This window comes from Ochotona princeps, chromosome X (genome assembly GCF_030435755.1).
Source record: "Ochotona princeps isolate mOchPri1 chromosome X, mOchPri1.hap1, whole genome shotgun sequence".
Lineage (NCBI taxonomy): Eukaryota > Metazoa > Chordata > Mammalia > Lagomorpha > Ochotonidae > Ochotona > Ochotona princeps.
Genome location: NC_080865.1, coordinates 107,411,707 through 107,432,835, shown reverse-complemented (window position 1 = coordinate 107,432,835; position 21,129 = coordinate 107,411,707). Strand labels below are relative to the sequence as shown.

Here is a 21,129-nt window from a genome sequence, read left to right as displayed (position 1 = left end):
GAAGTGGAGCTGCCAGGATTAGAACCGGCGCCCATATGGGATACCAGGGCTTTCAAGGCGAGGACTTCAGCCACTAGGCCACGCCGCCGGGCCCAAGTGGTTAGATTTAAACAGACATAAAATATAAGTTTGGCGTAAAATAAAAGTATATTTTTTATGTGATCAAAGTTAAGTTGTTACCAGCTTGACATCACCAGTTGTAACTATGTCTTATAAAAGCCTCATAGTAAGCACAAGGCATAAATTTATATGGTATATACAAAAGATTAAAAGGAATCAAAGTGCATCACTATAGAAAATCATACAATCACAAAAGACAACAGAAAGAAACAATATAAGAAAATAGAACAGACAACCACCTCACGTGGTAATGGCATTAATTCCTCACCTATCAATAATTACTTTGCATGTAGATTGATCACATCATCCAACAAGTAGATATATAGGGGCTAATGGACATTTTCAAAAAAAGAATACATGATCCAATTATATACCAACTACAAAAAGCTCCACTGGCATTTAGGGACATTCAAAGATTCAAAGCGAAATGATGTAAAAGGCTATCACATGTAAATGAAAACCAAAACAAGACAATGATAGTTGTAACAAATAGGCTTTAACTAAAAACTACAAAGACAAAATGCTGCTTATACAGTGATAGATAACTCATTAAGATAAAACAGTTATAAATAAATACATACACATGATCAACACTGGAGCACATAAAATTATAAACCACGTATTAATATCGATGAAGAGAAAGACTACAATACAATAATAGTAGAAGACTTCAATACTCCACTTTCAACAATGGACATATCATCCAGACAGAAAATCAGTAAGAAAACACTGTACTTGAACTACACTCCAGACATATACAGAATATCCCACTCAATACCAATAGGTACAGGTTCTTCGAAACAGCTCATGTAACATTTTAAAGGATAAATCATCTGTTAGGCCACAAAATAAGTTGTAACAAATTTAAACACACAGAAACCACACAACCTGACCACAGCTAAATGAAACTATAAGTTAATAAGAGGAAACTTAAAAATTCACAATTATGTACAAATTAAACAACATGCTCCTAAACAAGCAATGAGTCATGGAAATTAAAAGAAAATTTTAAAAACATTCCGATCCAAACTTTAAAAATGGGCACGCACACATTCAAAATTTATGGGATATAGCAAACAGAACCAAGAAGGAAGTTTGCACCTACAAATATCTACATGAAAAAAGATTCCAAATAAATAACTTCACATGACATCTCTGGGACCTAGGGTATCAAAAGCAAACTATCCCAACATTACAAGCAAGAAAGTAACAAAGATCAGACCATAAGAAATTTGAGGTGAGGAAACAAATGATTAAAACTAAGTTAATTTTTTTTTAAAGATTTATTCATTTTATTACAGCCAGATATAGAGAGAGGAGGAGAGACAGAGAGGAAGATCTTCCGTCCAATGATTCACTCCCCAAGTGAGCCGCAACGGGCCGGTGCGCGCCCATCCGATGCCGGGAACCAGGAACCTCTTCCGGGTCTCCCACGCGGGTGCAGGGTCCCAATGCATTGGGCCGTCCTCAACTGCTTTCCCAGGCCACAAGCAGGGAGCTGGATGGGAAGTGGAGCTGCCGGGATTAGAACCGGCGCCCATATGGGATCCTGGGGCTTTCAAGGTGAGGACTTTAGCTGCTAGGCCACGCCGCCGGGCCCAAACTAAGTTAATGTTTTGAAAATATCAACAAAATCAACAAGTCTTTGGCTAGACTAAGGGAAAAAAACACTCACCTAGCTATAATCGGAAATGTAAAGGATAACAACTGACTAGATAATTAAACATAAAAATGGACAATCTAGAAGAAATTCCTAGAAGCATACCCAGAATAAATCACATATAGACAACCTGAATAGATCAATAACAAGTAAAAACTGAATACGAATTCTCCTGTCAAAGGAGAACCTAGCATCTCATAGTTTTACTGTTGCAGTTGTACTAAATGTTTAGTGCATCATTTCTCAACCTTTTCCAAAAAACTGAAAAGGAAGCAACACCTCCAAACTCTTCATGAGGTCAGAATTACCATGATAGCAAAGGCAGACAAGGACATTACAAGAAAAGTACAGGCCAGAGTATCCGTAATGAACATTTATGTTAAAATCCTCAATATAATACTAACAAAAATATTAGTATCCTATTAACAAAATGAAGACAAAAACTGTATGATCAAGTCAAGAGACATAGAAAAGTCATGTGGCAAAATTTAACATTTCTTCATGGTTAAGAAGACACCCACATACCTTATTGTAACACCTGACTCCAGCCACTGACAGCTCAAGTAGTAGTTAGTTCCAGTCACCTGCATGGGAGAGCCAGTTTCAATTCACACCTTTTGGTCATTTGGGGAGTGAACTGGCAGAAGGGAGCTTCTGTCTCTTGCTCTGCCTCTCCAATGAACAGGTACAATTGTTAGTGGGGAAGTTAAATTCTCTTCAAAAGAAGGTGTTGGGAAAATGGGGCATCTGTATGCAGAAGAATGAGATACACTTTCATTTCTCACCATCTACAAGAAATAACTCTAAACAGTATGGAAAACTAATAGAAGAAAACTTGGCAACAGTTCATGACATCCATTTGGGCAATGATTTTTTTTTATTATTTATTATTTTTAATTCATTAATTACATTGTATTTCGAGGGTGTTTTCTCAATTTTTGTTTTTGGCAGTAAACTGATATGCTACCCATAACTCCACTGTTTTCCACATATTGGTCCCTTGACACAGTTCATATGGCAATATCTAAGAGTTTCCCTTTGGTTCTACCCATCTTCCCTCATCACAACGACAATAATACATATAGTGAACACTTACCTAGTGCTTACTATGTGCTAAGCACTAGATTTAGCATATTGCCTGAATTAACTCATTCAACCTTCATGACAACTCCATGATGTAGATACTATTCCATTGAGAAAACTGAGCTACAGAGAGGTAGCTTGTCAAAAGCAGTAGCTAACGCCCAGCACGGTAGCCTAGAGGCTAAAGTCCTCGCCTTGAGAGCCCCGGAATCCCATATGGGCACCGGTTCTAATCCCGGCAGCTCCACTTCCCATCCAGCTCCCTGCTTGTGGCCTGGGAAAGCAGTTGAGGACGGCCCAATGCATTGGGACCCTGCACCCACGTGGGAGACCTGGAAGAAGCTCCTGGCTCCTGGCTTCAGATCAACTAACCTCCAACCACTGTGGTCATTTTGGGAGTAAATCATCGATGGAAGATCTTCCTCTCTGTCTCTTCTCCTCTCTGTATATCTGAATTTGCAACAAAAATAAATAAATATGTTTTAAAAAGGAACAAAACAAGAGTAGTAGCTAGAAATGCTCAATCTAAGATTTGAACTCTAAGCCATTTGCCTCCCAAATCCATGTTCCAGAACCAGGTAGAGCAGTCTGCAGCGCAATGTAAATCATCCTAGTATAACAAGCCCCAAATGCTGAATATTCCTTTCCCTAATTCTAGCCCACTTGTAACTTAGAACTTGCAAAAGATGTTATATGTGAGGAGTGAAACAGTTGTTACAAATATCATATAATTATCTGCCTTGGTTCTCAAGATGGTGGCATTGCAAACTCCGCTACTTTTTCATGATATTGTAGACACTAGAATATTTTCACTTGATCTTATCTTTATAGGCCAGGAAAAACTAATTCAGTTTTTTTTTTCTGCACAGAGTACAACTGAAGCTATTTAATGAACTTGAGTTCTGTTGAATTTGCTAGCATTCAGACTCATTGATTATATTAAGTATGTTCTGATTCAAATGTAAACTATCCACTGATGACTGCTGGCCCAAAATACCTTTCCTTGTAAAGTCAGCTTTCTAGTACTGACATTACTTTACCCAGGTGTAATTGCAGAGCCAAACGTACCTTTAAAGAGTGTGTAGTCCAATAAAGCATAAGCATGTTTCATCTACAAAGTCAGAATATCTTCCTCATGGAACACACAGGAAGAAAGGAAAAACACACACATGGCAAAGTAGTCACAGATTACCTCTAAAATAATTAAGACTTTGGGCCAGAAAAATTATGCTTATGCTTTATTGTACAAGAAGTCTTATGTTTTTAAAGCAAATAAAGGTGTTTTTTTTTAAAAAAAAGAGTGTGTAGTCCAACACCAATATTTTTTAAATTTGTTTGTTTTATAATATAGATCTACAGGCTCAGGGATTACTCCTCCTCCCTCCTAATTCCCCTATATTAATTTAACAGAATAGTCCTTCAAAAAGACTCCTTATTCTATCATTCTGATATTTAAGTGTAGTCTGCCATTCTAGGCATGGACAATGGCAGAGTCCAGCATCTTATTGTCAAGATATATTTAACAGTTTCGTTGGGAGTCCATCTTTGATTCAAGAGCAGAGGTGTACATAACCGTCATGCAAAATACAAGGTCAAGTGATACACAGGTAAACGTACGTGCATGTATAGTCATCTAGAGGAACTGTGTGATAGAGACTACCAAAGGCAGTATTTCTTTTTTTTTTTAATTCATTAATTACATTGTATTATGTGACACAGTTTCATAGGTACTTGGGTTCTCCCCACCCCTCCCCAAACCCTCCCACCATGGTGGATTCCTCCACCTTGTTGCATAACCACAGCTCAAGTTCAGTTGAGATTCCCCCATTGCAAGCATCTACCAAACATAGAGTCCAGCATCTTATTGTCCAGTCAAGTTCAACGGCTTCTTAGGTATACCCTCTCTGGTCTGAAGACAGAGCCTGCAGAGTATCATCCCAGTCAATTGAAGGCTCCAACATACCATCAGCAAAAATTTACATCATTATGGAATTAATTGACATAGTAATGAGTAACCAATATGTTAAAAGTAAATGCGAGTTCCTAGCCACCTTCTGTGACCACCTCACTTACATTTCAATTTTAGTTTATACACAACATATAACATTCATAACATAACATGTTATACATAACATCATATCATCTTAAATTAAGGCAAACATGTGGTATTTAACCTTTTGGGATTGGCTCATTTCCCTTAGCATTATGGTTTCCAGTTTGGCCCATTTGGCCACAAAGAACTGCATTTTGTTTTTTTTAATAGCTGAGTAGTATCCCATGGAGTAGATGAACCATAGCTTTCTTTTTTTTTTAATTATTATTTTTTATTCATTAATTACATTGTATTACATGACACAATTTCATACGTACTGGGATTTCCCCCCCACCTTCACCCCAAACCCTTCCCCCATGGTGAATTCCTTCACCATGATGCATAACCACAGCTCAGGTTCCGTTGGGATTCCCTAATTACAGGCTCACACCATACAGAGTCCAGCATCCCACTGTCCAGTCAAGATCAATGGCCTCTTAGGGAGGCCCTCTCAGGTTTGAAGGCAGAGCCAGCAGAGTGTCACCTCGATCAATTAGAAGCTCCAACATATCATCAGCAACAGTCCAGGTACGATGAGGCTGGTGCAGAGTCCACTGATTGACAGTCTATCTTAGAGTTTCCCCTTGTCCAGGTTTTTCGCTGCAAACATATAGCTGAGGTGGTTGATTGATCTACTCCATCTTCCATCTTTTCTTGGTTCACTCCGATCAGCTGGTGGTTGTAACCCCTGGGTTGGATCTATTCTGAGCCCCGACCTCCATTGGAACCAATAAGTATTGCAGCTCTCCCCAGCTCTGCCCATCACACCCTCGTCCCTCACCTAAACCAGTGGGAGGAGTGCTGGTCGGGTGCTGCATTCCCTACTGGCACAGGCCAGTTTGCCTTGGTGTTTTGTACCGTTTTTTTTTTTTTTTTTTTTTTTTTTTTATCGCAACCAAGCTTGGCCAGGCCCCCACACAGTTCCAGCGCTCGGGCTTGCCAGTGGATGACATGAACTGACTCAGCCTGGTCTGCCCCAACCTGAGCCAAGTGCATGCCAGTGGGTCACTTTCCAAAGCCTCTTCTGGGTTGTTTACCTCCATGCTTCCTTCGGTTATTTGTAGGGTCAGTGTCCTGTCAGAGGAACTGTTCAGATTCCTCCATCCAACCCCTTCCTGAACCATAGCTTTCTTATCCAATCCTCTGTTGATGGGCATTTTGGTTGCTTCCATGTTTTTGCGATTACTGATTGTGCTGCTATGAACATAGGGGTGCATGTTGGTTTCTCATAAAACAAGTGTTCTGGATATATTCCTAGGAGTGCTATTGCTGGATCATATGGTATGTTGATTTTGAGTTGTTTGAATATTCTCCATACTGATTTCCATAGAGGCTGTACCAGCCTGCAGCCCCACCAGCAGTGGAGTAGGGATCCCTTTTCCCCGCAACCTCGCCAACAAGTGTCCTTGGTGCTTTTATTCATGTGGGTCAGTCTTACTGGCGTTAGGTGGTACCTCATTGATGTTTTAATTTGGATTTCCCTTATTGCCAGGGAACTTGAGCATTTTTCCATATGTTTATTTGCCATTTGGGTTTGTTCCTTTGTGAAGTGTTTGCCCATTTCCCGTGCCCATTTCTTGAGTGGCTTGTTTGTTTTGACATTTTGGTGTTTTGTAGCTCTTTGTGTATTCTGGAGATCAGCCCTCTATCACCTATGTCGTGTGCGAAGATCTTCTCCCATTCTGTGGGTTGCTTTTTTACTTTGTTGATTGTTTCTCTAGCTGTACAGAAGCTTCTTAGTTTGATGAGGTCCCAATTGTTTATTTTGGTCTCGATTTCTACTGCTTTTGGAGTCTTTTTTAGGAAGTGAGGGCCTACCCCTAAGTGTTGCAGTGTGTTTCCAACATTTTCTTCCAAAAGTTTGAAGGTTTCTGGATGTAGGCTTAGTTCTGTTATCCATTTAGATCTGATCTTAGTGTATGGTGAGAGATGTGGATCTATCTTTTTGTTTCTGCTTTTGACAAAATCCAACACCACTTCCTACTAAAAACCCTAACCAAGGTAGGCATAGATGGAAAAATCCACAACATAATTAAAGCCATATATGAAAAACCCAACGCCAGCATCATACTGAATGGAGAAAAACTGGAACCCTTCCCATTGAGATCTGGAACAAGACAGGGATGTCCACTTTCTCCACTACTATTCAACATAGTCCTAGAGGTACTCGCTGAGGCCATAAGACAAGAAAAAGAAATCAGAGGAATCCAAATGGGAAACGAAGAAGTCAAACTCTCACTATATGCAGATGATATGATTCTTTATGTAGAAGAGCCAAGAGACTCAATACAGAGACTGCTAGAACTTGTACGAGAGTTTGGTAGAGTGGCAGGGTACAAAATTAATGAACAAAAATCAACAGTCATAGTGTATGCGAACAGCCCCAAGATGGAAAAAGATTTAACCAGCAAGATACCATTCAAAATAACAGAGAAAAGTATGAAATATCTGGGAATAAATCGAACCAAAAATGTAGGAGACTTATTTGAAGAAAACTACAAACTACTTAAAAAAGAAATTGAACAAGACCTCAAAAGATGGAGTAACATCCCATGCTCCTGGATAGGTAAAATCAATATCATTAAAATGTCTATACTGCCAAAAGCAATATATACATTGAACGCAATCCCAATCAAATTGCCCAAAACATTCTTCATGAAGGGGAAACAATGATCCAAAGGTTCATCTGGAAACACAAAAAAACACGGATAGCTAGAACCATCCTGAAGAATAGGAAGTTAGCAGGGGGAATCACAGTTCCGGACCTCTGGACATACTATAGGGCAGTGGTTATCAAAACAGCCTGGTACTGGCACAAAGATAGAGAGGAAGATCAATGGAAAAGAATAGAAACACCAGAAGGGAACCCACACAGGTACAGCCAAATAATCTTTGACAAAAAGACAAACGACAATCCGGGCAATGATTTTTGATAAGACCCAAAAAACAGAGGGAAAAACCACACAAAGAAAATAATGTGACTATTTGAAACTAAAGAGCTTCTGTAGGGTGAAGGAAATAATAAACAGAATGAAGAAATAAATTACAAACTGGGAGAATACATTTGCAAGTCATATATTTGATCATGGGTTAATACCCAAAATATTAGTATATAAAGAACTCAATGAAACTTTGGTCATATAAGCAGTTCTTCCTGTGTTTAGAAAAGGGCACTGATAAGTTGAAAATAGGGTTAACATGATAGGGAGCAGTCCAGATCAGGCCAGGGAACGGTACCCACTGGCATACATTTGGCACAGGTCGGGGGCAGACCAGGCTAAGCCAGATCACATCACCCGCTGGCAAATCCGAGCACCAGAATAGAGTGTGCATTGGGCCAGGCTCAGTTGCAACACATATCAGTACACATTACAGCTGGGACTGGGTGCCGGCTGGGTTGGGCTAAGCTATAACCCCCACCGGCGTGAGCTGAAAATGGGGGTGGGCCAGGCCGGGTTGGGCCAGGCTACAGCACCCACTGGCAAATGCTAAGGCAAGGTGGGCCATACCAGACTGAGCCACAGCACCCAACCAGCACAGGTGAGACCCAGGTGGGGAGGAGGCAAAGCGGGTAGGGGGAATATGGAGGGATCCCCTGCTGGACAGCCACTCCCACTGGAGAGTGTGAGTTGGGATGGGGGCAGACCAGACCAGGCAGAGCTACAACACCTGTGGGCCTCACGTGAGCTAGATCAGAGAAGAGTCGGGCTGGGCTGGCTGTTCCTACTGGTGAAAGCATAAATCAGAGTGGGAAGTGTTGGTTGGTCTTTGCCGCAGCATCAGCTGACAAATGCTGGCACTGAGGGCTAATTCTGTCAAATCCCAGAACCACCTGGAGAGAGCATAATCTGGGAGTGGGAGTGGCCTGGGAGGGAAATAGTGGGCTCCTCCCTCTTGGGTTGCCACTCCCGCTGGACAGCATGAAAACCAGGACTGAGGCAGGCGTGACTCTGGACAGAACGACACTCACCAGCATGTGTGTGAACTGGATAGTGGGGCTGGTTGGGTTGAACTAGGCTTCAATGCCCAATGACATGTATGAGAGCTGAATGCGATGTGGGACAGACTGGACCAGTCTGTTGTACATATGAGAAAGCACGGAAACCAGGGTAAGGGGTGGGGGTTATTGTGGGTCACTCCGACTAGTCTGTAGCTCCCACTGGTTTGTGTGAGGGCCGAGTGTGTGCTGGGCAGGATCAGGCTGGACTGAAACATCCACTAGTCTACGTAAAACACAAGCCTGGAGACAAAACTGACCCGGCAATTGCAACCACCAGCATGTGCATAGGCTGATTGGGGCAACGGTCTGTGCCAGACCCTGTACTGGCAAGCACATGCAAGAATCTGGTCTGGGATCACTTCAGAGGAAGTTTCTTTGGGGATCTCCCCAATCGAACTGCTGGACTCAGGACCCCAACCATGAAGAGAAGTGTAGATTCTATGGTCTGACCATGGAATGCAAGTATCAAAGCTGAGCTTCCTCAGTGGCTCAGACAGAGCAGTGGACAGCATACCCAGGTGCACATGGAGGATATGGCAGTACACTGGTGCTTGCGGAGGACACCTAGCACCATAACAGAGGACGGAGGACAGAACAAATCAATCAACTACCCCAGCTATGTGTTGGCAGTGAAAATCTGGGCAAACAGACTCTAAAGTGAACTATGTCAGCCAGTGGATTCTGAGAGATTTCATCGTGCTTGGAATGGCGAGATTGGCAGCAATTCAGAACTGTTGAACCCTCAAAACCACTTGAGCAGTGCCCTTGGACCAGCCCCACATCGGGGACCTGGGATGGGTAGGAGTCTGGTTGGGGCATCTTCCTTTATCTCCTGCCTTACTCACAATACAGAAAAGAGAGGCGGGGGGGGGAGGCGAGAGAAAGAATGTGGAAACAATGTTCATACCCACTTTCCTGTAGCCGTTGACCCTTAGTGCCCTAATCAACTATGTAAAGATTATCAAAATAGATCCTGGAAGTTCCAGGGCCATTTCTGTGTGGGATAAACAGTGATGGCGGGGGCTGCAGCTCCCAGAACAACAGGCACAACATCAGGAGCAGGAGCGGCAGCTGCGTTGGTGGCAGCGGCCTCCCCCACCCCTATCCTCAGAGTCACTGACCCGTCCCCGGGGGCGGGAGGAAGGAGCAGAGCTGGACCAAACGGGTCACCTGTAGGTATTTTATGCATGGGGTTTGTAAGGAAGGCGATAACTGTCGCTACTCGCACGACCTCTCGGACAGTCCATACGGCATAGTGTGCAAGTATTTCCAGCAAGGGTGCTGTATTTATGGAGACCGCTGCAGGTATGAACATAGCAAACCATTGAAGCAAGAGGACACTGCTGCTACTGACCTAACTGCAAAACCTTCCCTTACCACCTCCTCAAGTCTCTCTTCAGTAGTTGGACCGGTCACGGAAATAAATACAGGCGAAACTGAGTCATGAAATTCAAACTTTGCAACTGTAGAAGCAGGTTCAGAGGACTGGGTCAATGCCACTGAGTTTGTTCCTGGGCAACCCTACTATGGCCGTACTGCCTCTTCCTGCACTGAAGCACCCCCGCAGGGCTCAGTGACCAAGGAAGAATCCAAGAAAGCAAACTGCTGCAGAAACCTAGAAAGCAGCCTTGCCCCTATGCGGCAGTGGGAGAGTGCCGCTATGGGGAGAACTGTATGTATCTCCATGGAGACTCCTGTGACGTGTGTGGGCTGCAGGGGCTGCACCAATGGATGCTGCCCAGCGATCTCAGCACATCAAATCCTGCACTCTCATTTGCTGTGCAGCGCAGCAGGGACACAGTGTGTGGCATCTGCATGGAGGTGGTCTATGAGAAAGCCAACCCCAACGAGCGGCGCTCCAGCATCCTCTCCAACTGCAGCCATACCTACTGTCTCAAGTGCATCCGCAAATGGAGGAGTGCTAAGCAGTTTGAGAGCAAGATCATAAAGTCCTGCCCAGAATGCCGGATCACATCTAACTTTGTCATTCCAAGTGAATACTGGATGGAGGAAAAAGATAAGCAGAAACTCATTCAGAAATGCAAGGAGGCAGTGAGCAACAAGGCATGCAGGTATTTTGATGAAGGCCATGGGAAGCTGCCCATTTGGAGGGAATTGTTTTTACAAGCATGCGTACCCTGATGGCCGTAGAGAGGAGCCACAGAGACAGAAAGTGGGAATATCAAGTAGATACAGGCCCAACGAAGGAACCACTTCGGGGAGCTCATTGAGGAAAGGGAGACCAGCAACCCCTTTGACAACGACGACGAAGAGGTGGTCACCTTTGAGCTGGGTGAGATGTTGCTCATGCTTTTGGCTGTAGGTGGGGACGATGAGCTGACAGACTCTGAAGACGAGTGGCACTTGTTCCACGATGAGCTGGAAGATGTTTATGACTTGGATCTATAGCAGCTTGCTGTGATGTGTGAACTGGTCTGCCGAGCCCCGTCCCACCCCTGCCAGCAGCTGTGCCCTGTGCTGGTGTGGCGTGCGTGTTGCTATTCTAGGCAAGCCTCTCAGCTCCAGGTGCTGTCATCACACTTCTTACCCAGAGCCTGTCTTCTCTAGCCCCTTACCTTTCTGTCCCCCAACCCCATCCTGAGGAATGTGTTGGTTTCTGTTCCAAAAAAAAAAAAAAAGTTACAAAAATAAGTCTTAAAGTTAACTGCTTTTTTTTTTTTTTTTTGGTAACATGAATTTAACATCAGCTAGCTAGCATAGGTTTACTGCGTCATTTGTTTTCAACCAGATTGTGTTTATGACTTCCACACTCCTTGGAGGACTCCCCAGGTTCCTAAGAAAAAGAGTGCTAGTCCTTTTTGGGGGGGCGGGGGGTTCCAGAACAGGTGTGATGGATGAAGGGACCTAAGCTGGCAAGTCGCCTTCTGCCACAGGCGCAGAAAGTGGGCCCTTGAGGTGCTGGTGAGTCTACACATCTGTGTGTTCTATGTTCCTAACCCTGTGTTCTCCACCATGTGCACTTGGTCTGTGGTTTTGGTGTCGCATTTAATTGCATGCAAGTAATACTATTGAGTAACTGGAACTAAGTGCAGATGTGTAAAGATTTCCACTGTGTTTAAGCATGGTAGAAAGGCTGTGAAACAATCACTTGTAAGAGTTGGAGGAGGTTGACTCCAACGGCTGATAGATTCGGTGTGTGTGTGGGGGGGGGGGGAGAGAGAGAGAGAAAGAGAGAGAATAAGCTTCCCATGCCTGCACAGATGCAGTTTTCTTAGCCTTAGTGGACAAACCTGGTGTAGTTGCTTCAGCTTTGTGGGGTAGGTAGATCTTGAAGGACAAGGCAGCTCTATTGGTAGTGGTTAATCCTAGCAGTGCTAGCGCTGTCTGGCTATATAGAGAAATGGAATTAGCCACAGAGGTTAAAACTATCTGGTGATCCTATATATATGAACACAAATCGGGTCTTGGATGCACAGTTGTATTTAATGTCTTAGGATTCGGCCTCTCCAGTCTAGGCACTCTTTGAAAAACCTTTGTCCTCATTTGAGGAGTTCTGTTGTTTAGTTTCTGTGTTGTTTTTTTTGTGGACATTTGCCTCAGTCCACCTCTGAGCCTTTTTTGCAGGTAGACATATGTAATTCAAAACTATGTCCCGAAGTGTGTCTTGTAGTGGAGTAACTGATCTGCAGTCACAAGGCCTGCTTTTCCACCGGAGGGAGGTGCGTTAGCCATCCACAAGATGAGCTCAAATTCAGTTGTTAGGAGTAATTCCCCGTGGGACATTTGACCTTTACATTTTGTTGCTGTTTCCTGAAAGTTCATGGGAGGTGCTCCTGACATGCCCCTCTACTGCTTAGATTCCTGAAATCCACCCGTTCTTTCACTTTAAGGGGGAAAAAAAGCCCAAATAATTGTTGCAGAGGTCTCTGTATTTGCAGCTGTCATTTTGTAAGAAGCACTTTTCCAAAATAAAACAATAAAACAGTAAGTTGGCTATCAAAAAAATTATCAAAATAAAACATTAACAAAAAAAGAAAATGGGGTTAATTAGTAGGTTTGTCCATTAAACTGTTTGTAGTCATACACAATTTCAAAATAAAAAACAGAAAAAACAAAAGTGTTATTACTAATTTGGGTTACAAGGTTAAAAAATTGTACATTCTGTAATGACTCTCTGGTTTCACTAAATTTAGAGCATTAGTTGGTTTTGCATGGTTATACAGACACTTTGCAGACTACTTGGACCTCCCAGCTAATGTTTTACTCAATCCAGAAGCAATACTTCCATGTGGCTCTTTGAAACACTTAAACTATTCCTGCCTTTTCTGCCAGAAGCAACTTCTTAGCTAAGGGACCTTATCTAAAGCAACTGAAAAGGAATAAAGTCAGTGGCAAAAACTTGGGCTACATTAAGTGGGTGTCCTGAACTCCCTTCTGCTTCAGCTGAGGAGTTGACATGGGATTAACTTGTTCACTCAGTTCCCCTAGAAACTTGACTAGGCAAGGCTGCTGCCAGTGAAGTGCCCTGCTTGCAACCTGGCTGTCAGGCTAAAAGGGCTCTAAGTGGACACAGGCAGCCTGAGTGCAGTGGAATACTTGTTCCTGAACCATGTACCTGATCAGGAACCAAGAATACTATATGCACAGGGGAATACTGGAATGATCTCTAACAACTTCTACAGCTAGGTAATTCCTTCACCCTTCTGTGCAGCCTGTGGGGACTGCTGCAATAAAATTCCCTGAGAACTGTGATGAAGCAGCCCTGGCCTGCCCCACATTCTTTCAAGTTAACTGATTTTAGACACGGCCACTCCAGGTCTTGACTTTGTGTGGCTGAACACAACAGCAGCTGTGCTGGGTACTGTACACGCACGAAGTAGCATCTTCAGAAGCAACCCCATCCCATAATGACAACCAGTAGTCACTGGCATGGGTAATATCAAATGAACATGACATCAGAACCCAGGAAGACAAATCATATCCATACTTAACAGTTAGCTGCTCCTAAACAATGCAAGGTGCCATGGTACAGAAGGAGAAAATTTTACCCAGGAAGCCAAATGTGAATCTTTTTTGTATTTAAAGATTTATTTATTTTTATTGCAAAGTCAGATATAGAGAGAGGAGTGACAGAGAGGAAGATCTTCCATCCGATGACTCACTGTGGCCACTGGACCACAGCGCCAGGCCCCCAAATGTGAATCTTGTCTTGGTGCTTCTCTTATGGACCTTAGTGTCTTTAAATGAAGATAAGGGACAGGGAGAACAGGGAATGATGCAAAACACATGCTAATAGCTAGACAAAAGCAAACTTCAGCTTGGCTGACATTTAAATCCTCGTGACATTTAAATCCTCAAACAGGAAAAAAAAAAACTTTATATATAAACTTTTAGACTGAGAATTAAAAACAACTTAAGCTTTTAGCCTATCGGGTTTCTTAGTTAATGGTCCAATCATTTTTCCAGTATCTGAATACTCATCATCCTCTGTGTCAAATAAGTTCACTTAGCAAAACTACTCAGTAAACCCCAAATATGCTATAATCTTTGAATTTAAATTCCACTTTTGTTAATACAGTTTCAGGAAAAATCTTTTTTTAAGATTTATTTATTTTTTTATTTTAATTACATTGCATTATGTGACACTGTTTCATTGGCTCTGGGATTCCCCCAGCCCCGCCCCATACCCTCCCGTCATGGTGGATTCCTCTACCTTGTTGCTGTATTACAGTTCAAATTAAGTCAAGATTCTTTCATTGGAAGCATATACCAAGCAAAGAGTCCAGCATCTTATTGTCCAGATACATTCAACGGTTTCTTGGGGAGACCATCTCTGGTCTGAAGGCAGAGCTGGCAGAATATCATCCCAATCAATTAAAAGCCATAACATAACATCAAAAACAATTTACAACATTATGGAATTATTTGACATGGTATTGAATAACCAATATGTTAAAAAATGCAAGTTCTTAACCACATCCTGTGACTACTTCATTGCCATTTCAATTTTATACACCTTAAAATGGCTATAAGGTACTATTCAGCTGTCTCGTGTCTATTTTCATTTTAGTATTTAGCAGTTTATAGTGTTGAAACGTAATATTGCTGAACTTGACAGATTTTAGGATAGTCAAAACTGGCTTATAACTCTAACAAGGCATATGTCAACAGTTGAGGTGCAGAACAGTTTTAGGAGGGGTGTGCAGAGAAATCTTCAGTACCCTAGTGAGGAGTAACTAATCTTTGTGTCCTACCTAGTAAGGTATGTGTGAGTCCACGCTGTTTCCTGTCTGGTTCTAAGCTTTCCTTGTTGTTCTCTATCCTAATTTATGTGTGTGTGTTTAGGGGTGGGGGGCTCTGGAGCTACTCTGATGGTCATTGCATGAGAGGGTGGGGATCCAAAGTTGGAACCAAGTAAGGACCAGAGAAAGCTCCTCTCCCTAGTCCCGAAGGACACTTAATGTTCTGTTTCTGCGGACGGCTTAGGGCTCCTGGCTGCTGTTCTGATGACACTGGATCTTGCGAGGAAGGATTTGGGCTTCTTCCATCCCCTGTGGGAGATCCAAATGGGGGTGGATGACCTCAGTTCTTGGTCTCCGAAGGCACTCCAAATCCCTGTGGTCTCCTTGGCAGTTGGGATGTTGTCCTTGGTGCTCATACTGATGGTCCTTGGTGAGGATCAGAGTCTTCAGGGTTTGGATACAAGTCTCCTCCTGTTCCCCTGCTCCACTCTGGGGTCTCCCCCTTCTCTGTGCATATGACCTCCTGTTAAGAGGTTGTCAGGATCGCTCCTGATTCCCCCTATGTCTTTGTAGTTTTACTATTGTCTAATACTGATTCGAGTCTGTTTTCTATGAGTTACCTGTTATATTCCTGATAGGTTATACTTCACGTGTTCCTCACTCCTTCTAAGGGGGTGGAAGATTTCTCTGCCCTCCCACCCCCTTTCCGAGTTGCTTAGTGTCTTAAGAGTATATTAGGTTTGGGCCCGGCAGCGTGGCCTAGGAGCTAAAGTCCTCGCCTTGAACACCCCGGGATCCCATATGGGCGCCGGTTCTAATCCTGGCTGCTCCACTTCCCATCCAGCTCCCTGCTTGTGGCCTGGGAAAGCAGCTGAGGACGGCCCAATGCATTGGGACCCTGCACCCGCGTGGGAGACCCGGAAGAGGTTCCTGGTTCCCGGCATCGGATGGGCGCGCACCGGCCATTGCAGCTCACTTGGGGAGTGAATCATCGGACGGAAGATCTTCCTCTCTGTCTCACCTCCTCTCTGCATATCTGACTGTAATAAAAATAAATCTTTAAAAAAAAAAAGAGTATATTAGGTTTTACAAATCTTTGATGTAGATCATAAGTAGTCTGACTCACATTGATTGTACGTTCATTGGTTACATCACAATATCTTATTGCATGAGATACAGGCTGTTTGGTGTTGGAATAATATTACAGTTCACAGGTACTAGTTTCTGGATTGACATCCTTTCATCTTAAATTAAGGCAAACATGTGGTATCTAACCTTTGGGGATTGACTCATTTCCTTTAAGCATAATGGTTTCCAGTTGGGCCCATTTGGCCACAAAAAAACTGCATTTTGTTTTTTTAAATAGCTGAGTAGTATTCCATGGAGTAAATGAACCATAGCTTTCTTATCCAGTCTTCTGTTGATGGGCATTTCGGTTGCTTCCAAGTTTTTTCAATTACTGATTGTGCTGCTATGAACATAGGGGTGCATGTTGGTTTCTCGTGAAACAGGTGTTTTGGGTGTATTCCTAGGAGTGCTATTGCTGGATCATATGGTATGCAGATTTTCAGTTGAGAGCTCTCCATACTGATTTCCATATAGGCTGTACAAGTCTGCAGTCCCACCAGCAGTGGAGTAGGGTTCCCTTTTTGAAAAATCTTAAACATAAGAAAAAAGTTGGGCCCAGCACAGTAGCCTAGTGGCTAGTGCTTGTCTTGTACGCTCTGGGATCCCATATGGGCACTGGTTCTAATCCTGGCAACCCCGCTTCCCATCCAGCTCCCTGCTTGTGGCCTGGGAAAGCAATCAAGGACGGCCCAAAGCCTTGGGACCCTGCACCTGCGTGAAAGACCTGGAAGAAGTACCTGGCTCCTGGCTTTGGAATGGCTCAGCTCTGGCCACTGCAGCCACACGGAGAGTGAATCAGTGGACAGTTCTTTCTCTGAATCTGCTTTTCTCTGTAAAACCTGCCTTTCAAGTAAAAAGAAATAAAGCTTGAAAAAATACACATAAACCACTGCAATTACTCACTTATAACAGAGAAGAAAATTTTAAATACAACTCAGATATTTAATTATATGTGAGAGCTTATTTATCATTATTTATTATGGTCTACTCATTAGAATAAGATACTTAAGTTTACAGAAAGTTAAATTACAAGTGTTGATTTTGAAGCATTTTTAAAAGCTCATGAAAATGCATACTATATTAAAACTGTGCATTGACTTGCAAAAATAAATATATTTTTCATAACATTTTCCATGAAATTTTCAAGTACTGTAGTACCATGAAACTAAGCAGCATTATATAGTGAGATTTCATCTGAAGTAAAATTACAAAAACAAAACCCAATTCAAGCACATTTTAAAAGCACATGCATAGAAAAAGAAATGGAAGAAACGTTAAGGACTCGAAGTGGAACTTAAATGTCTTTTTTTCCTACTTTAAAAATACTTTCAAAATAATATCTATTTTATAATGGAAACCAGTTAAATGTAAATCATATTTCCAAAACATGTTTCACTCAGTATCAAGTCTTTCAATCAGTCTTTGCCTACCTCAGTAAACTATGCTAATAACATGGGAGAAAATACCATGGTCACATCAGGAGGGCTGTCTTTTTATTTATCTATTTATTTATTTATTTAATTTATTTATATTGGGAAGTCAGATATACAGAGAGGAGGAGACAGAAAGGAAGATCTTCCATCTGATGATTCACTTCCCAGAGCGTCTGCAACGGCTGAAGCTGAGTGGATCCAAACTCAGGAGCCAGGAGCCTCTTCCAGGTCTCCCACACGGGTGCAGGGTCCCAAAGCTTTGGGCCGTCCTCCACTGCTTTCCCAGGCCACAAGCAGGGAGCTGGATGGGAAGTGGAGCTGCCGGAATTAGAACCGGCATCCATATGGGATCCTGACGCATTCAAGGCAAGGACTTTAGCCCAGAACGGCTCTATCTTAAAGGAAAGTACTATAACAAAAAGTACCTGACAAAGATAATATTTAAAAATCTTTTTTTCACAGTTAAGTAATAGGACCTAATACACACTTGACATACACTGAGTATTTTATTTGTTAATTAGCAAATAAGCTCACTTTAGCCATGTAATACATGTCTAAAAAGCTTTGTTTCTTTGTATGCCTTCCATTATCAAAAATCTATACTTTAAATCTATGGACTTAGGTAAGATAAAGATCTTTAAAACAAACCATTTCTATTTAAAATTTTTTTAAAGATTTATTTATTTTTATCGGAAAGATAGCTCTACAGAGAAGACATACAGAGAAAGATCTTTCATCTGCTGGTTCACTCCCCAAATGGCCATAATGGCTGGAACTGAGAAAATCCGAAGCCAGGCGTCAGAAGTATCTTTTGGGTCTCCTACGCAGGTGCAGAGTTCCAAGGACTTGGGCTGTCCTCGGTTGTTTTCCCAAATCACAAGCAGGGAGCAGGAAGGGAAGTGGAGCACCCAAGACACAAACTGAAGCTCATATGGGATCCCGGTGGTTGCAAGGCAAGGATTTAGCCACTGAGCCATTGCCCTGGGCTCTGTATTCTACATTCTTTAAGATTTATTTGAAAGGCAAGGTTATAGACATACATACATACATATACTCACAGAAACAGAGAAAAGATCTTCCATCCACTGGTCCATTCCCCAAATGGCTACAGCAGCTGGAGATGGTCCAGGCTGAAGAAGACAGGAGCTCAGAATTCCAACTGGTCACCCATGTGGGTGGCAGTGGCCCAAGGATTCGAGCCATCTTTGCTGATTTCCCAGGTACATTAGCAAGGAGATGGACCAGAAGTAAAGCAGCCAGGAGTTGAAATTGCACTCCCATATGCAATGTCAGCATCGCAGGCTGTGGCTTAATCTACCATACCAGAACACCAGTGCCCATCAGTGGTATTTTGTACTAATATATTAGCACCATAAAGTTTGGAGGAAGACAATTTTTGCAATATGTCAAGCTATTTTACAAACCTCAACTTTAAAAGAAAAATTGAACAAAGGGGTCTTTGATATTCTTCAGATTAATTTCTCTATTATTTGCTTCTCAGTATTCTTTTGAAAGAAATTTTATGTTGTTTGTACATTCCTGGAGCATGCTAGTTATCTGTATGATTACACAATGTAAAGATTCATGCAAACTTTACAAGGACCCCCAAAAATCATGTACGTGAATCCTAACCCTCCATGTGATGACTTGAGGTAGCGACTGGAACCCTATGCATGGGATCATTACCCTTAGAAGAGGATTACAAAATGTCTCAGCTCCCCACCCGCCACGTGAAAAGTCATCATTCATAAGTCGCCCAGTCTATGTTACAGCAGCCCAGACAGATCGAGAAGAGTAGTATAAAAAAATATTGTGCAAACAAGTACACATTATGGAATGCCAGGGCGTGGTTGCCTGTACTGGATTTGACTGCAGCACCTAACCAGCACACGTGAGATCCAGGAAGGGAGGGGCAGAACTGGCAGGGGGATTAAGGGGCTGGTCCCCTCGCCGGACAGCTACTCCCACTGGAGAGCGTGGGCTGGGATGGGGACAGACCAGACTAAATAGGGCCACAACACCTGTGCGCTGCATGTAGACTAGATCAGGGAAAAGCCAGGCTGGGCTGATTATTCCTGTGGGTGCAAGCATAAGTTAGAGCGGGTGATGGATGTTTGGGCTTGGCCGCAGCATCAGCTGGCAGAAGCTGGCACTGGGGACTAATTCTGTCAAGTCAAATCACAGAACCACCTAAAGAGTGCATAAACCGGGACAGAGAGAGACCTGGGAGGGAAAAAGTGGGCTCCCCCTTCCTGGGTCACTATTCCCGTGGGAGGGCATGAAAACTAGGACAGGGGCTGGGATGGCTAGATAGAGAGGCACTCAACAACATCTGTGAGGGCTGGATGGTTGAGTTGGTTAGATAGAACTAAGCTTTAATACCCATTGACAAGTACAAAAGCCAAATGGGATGGGGGACAGACTGGTCTGCTACACATACTGGCAAACCAGGGTAGGGGGTGGGCCTGGTGGGGCTTATTGTGGGTCTCTCCAACTAGGCTGCAGCTCCCACTGGTTGATGTGAGGGCCGAACCAGACTGGACTGCAACACCCATTGGTTCCAGTGCAACTCGGGACCGAAAACAGAACCAACCCAGCAATTGAAACCACCAGCTGATCGGGGTGATGGACTGTGCCAGGCCCTGTGCTTGCTAAACATACAAGAAACTAATCTGGGAATACCTCAAAGTATCTTTGGAGATCTCCCCAATCGAACTGCTGGACTCAGAACTCTAACCAAGAAAAGACAGAAGACAGAACAGGTCAATCATTCATCTCAGCTATATGTTGGCAGCGAAATATGGGGCAAACGGAGACTTTATGATGGACCATATCAATCAGTGGACGACCTCACTGAGCGAAACTGGCAGCGATTCATAACTGGAGAACTAGTAAAACCACGTGAGCAAATACCTCAGAGCATGCCCCACATCCGGGACTCGGGGTGGGTGGGAAACCGGGTGGGGCTTCTCCCTCAATATCCCCCTTTACCTCAGATACATGATGGAAACAATATGGACATAATAGTATTACCCACTTCCCTATACCCCCCGAACCTTTTTTTTTTTAACCGCAATTAACTATGTAAAGATTGTCAACAGCAATACAATAAAACAGATTAAAAAAAAAAGTATTGTGCTACAGTTTTAACATCCGGACTTTAATATCATGAAATACACGTATGAAACACTGCACAAGTAGTTCTTACATGGAAATGGTACATTTGTGTTTTCATCAGAATCTTCTGTATTACCCAGTACTTGCTCTAGTGCCCATGTCTTTCCAAAGAATTTTTTTTTTTTACATTATTAGGGGTGTTGTTAAATCATGAATAAAAAAGCTTCCATAACATTCCTGTTAGAACTGGCAAGAAACACAAAATCACTTTAACCAAGCATTTTGATTGTGTA

The 21,129-nt window shown here is 42.9% G+C and overlaps 1 pseudogene; it reads left to right on the top strand.

The window, feature by feature from the left end:
* Positions 1–9,930: 9,930 nt before the first annotated feature.
* LOC101530004 (E3 ubiquitin-protein ligase makorin-1-like) lies at positions 9,931–11,382 on the top strand (annotated as a pseudogene).
* The last annotated feature ends 9,747 nt before the right edge of the window (positions 11,383–21,129 follow it).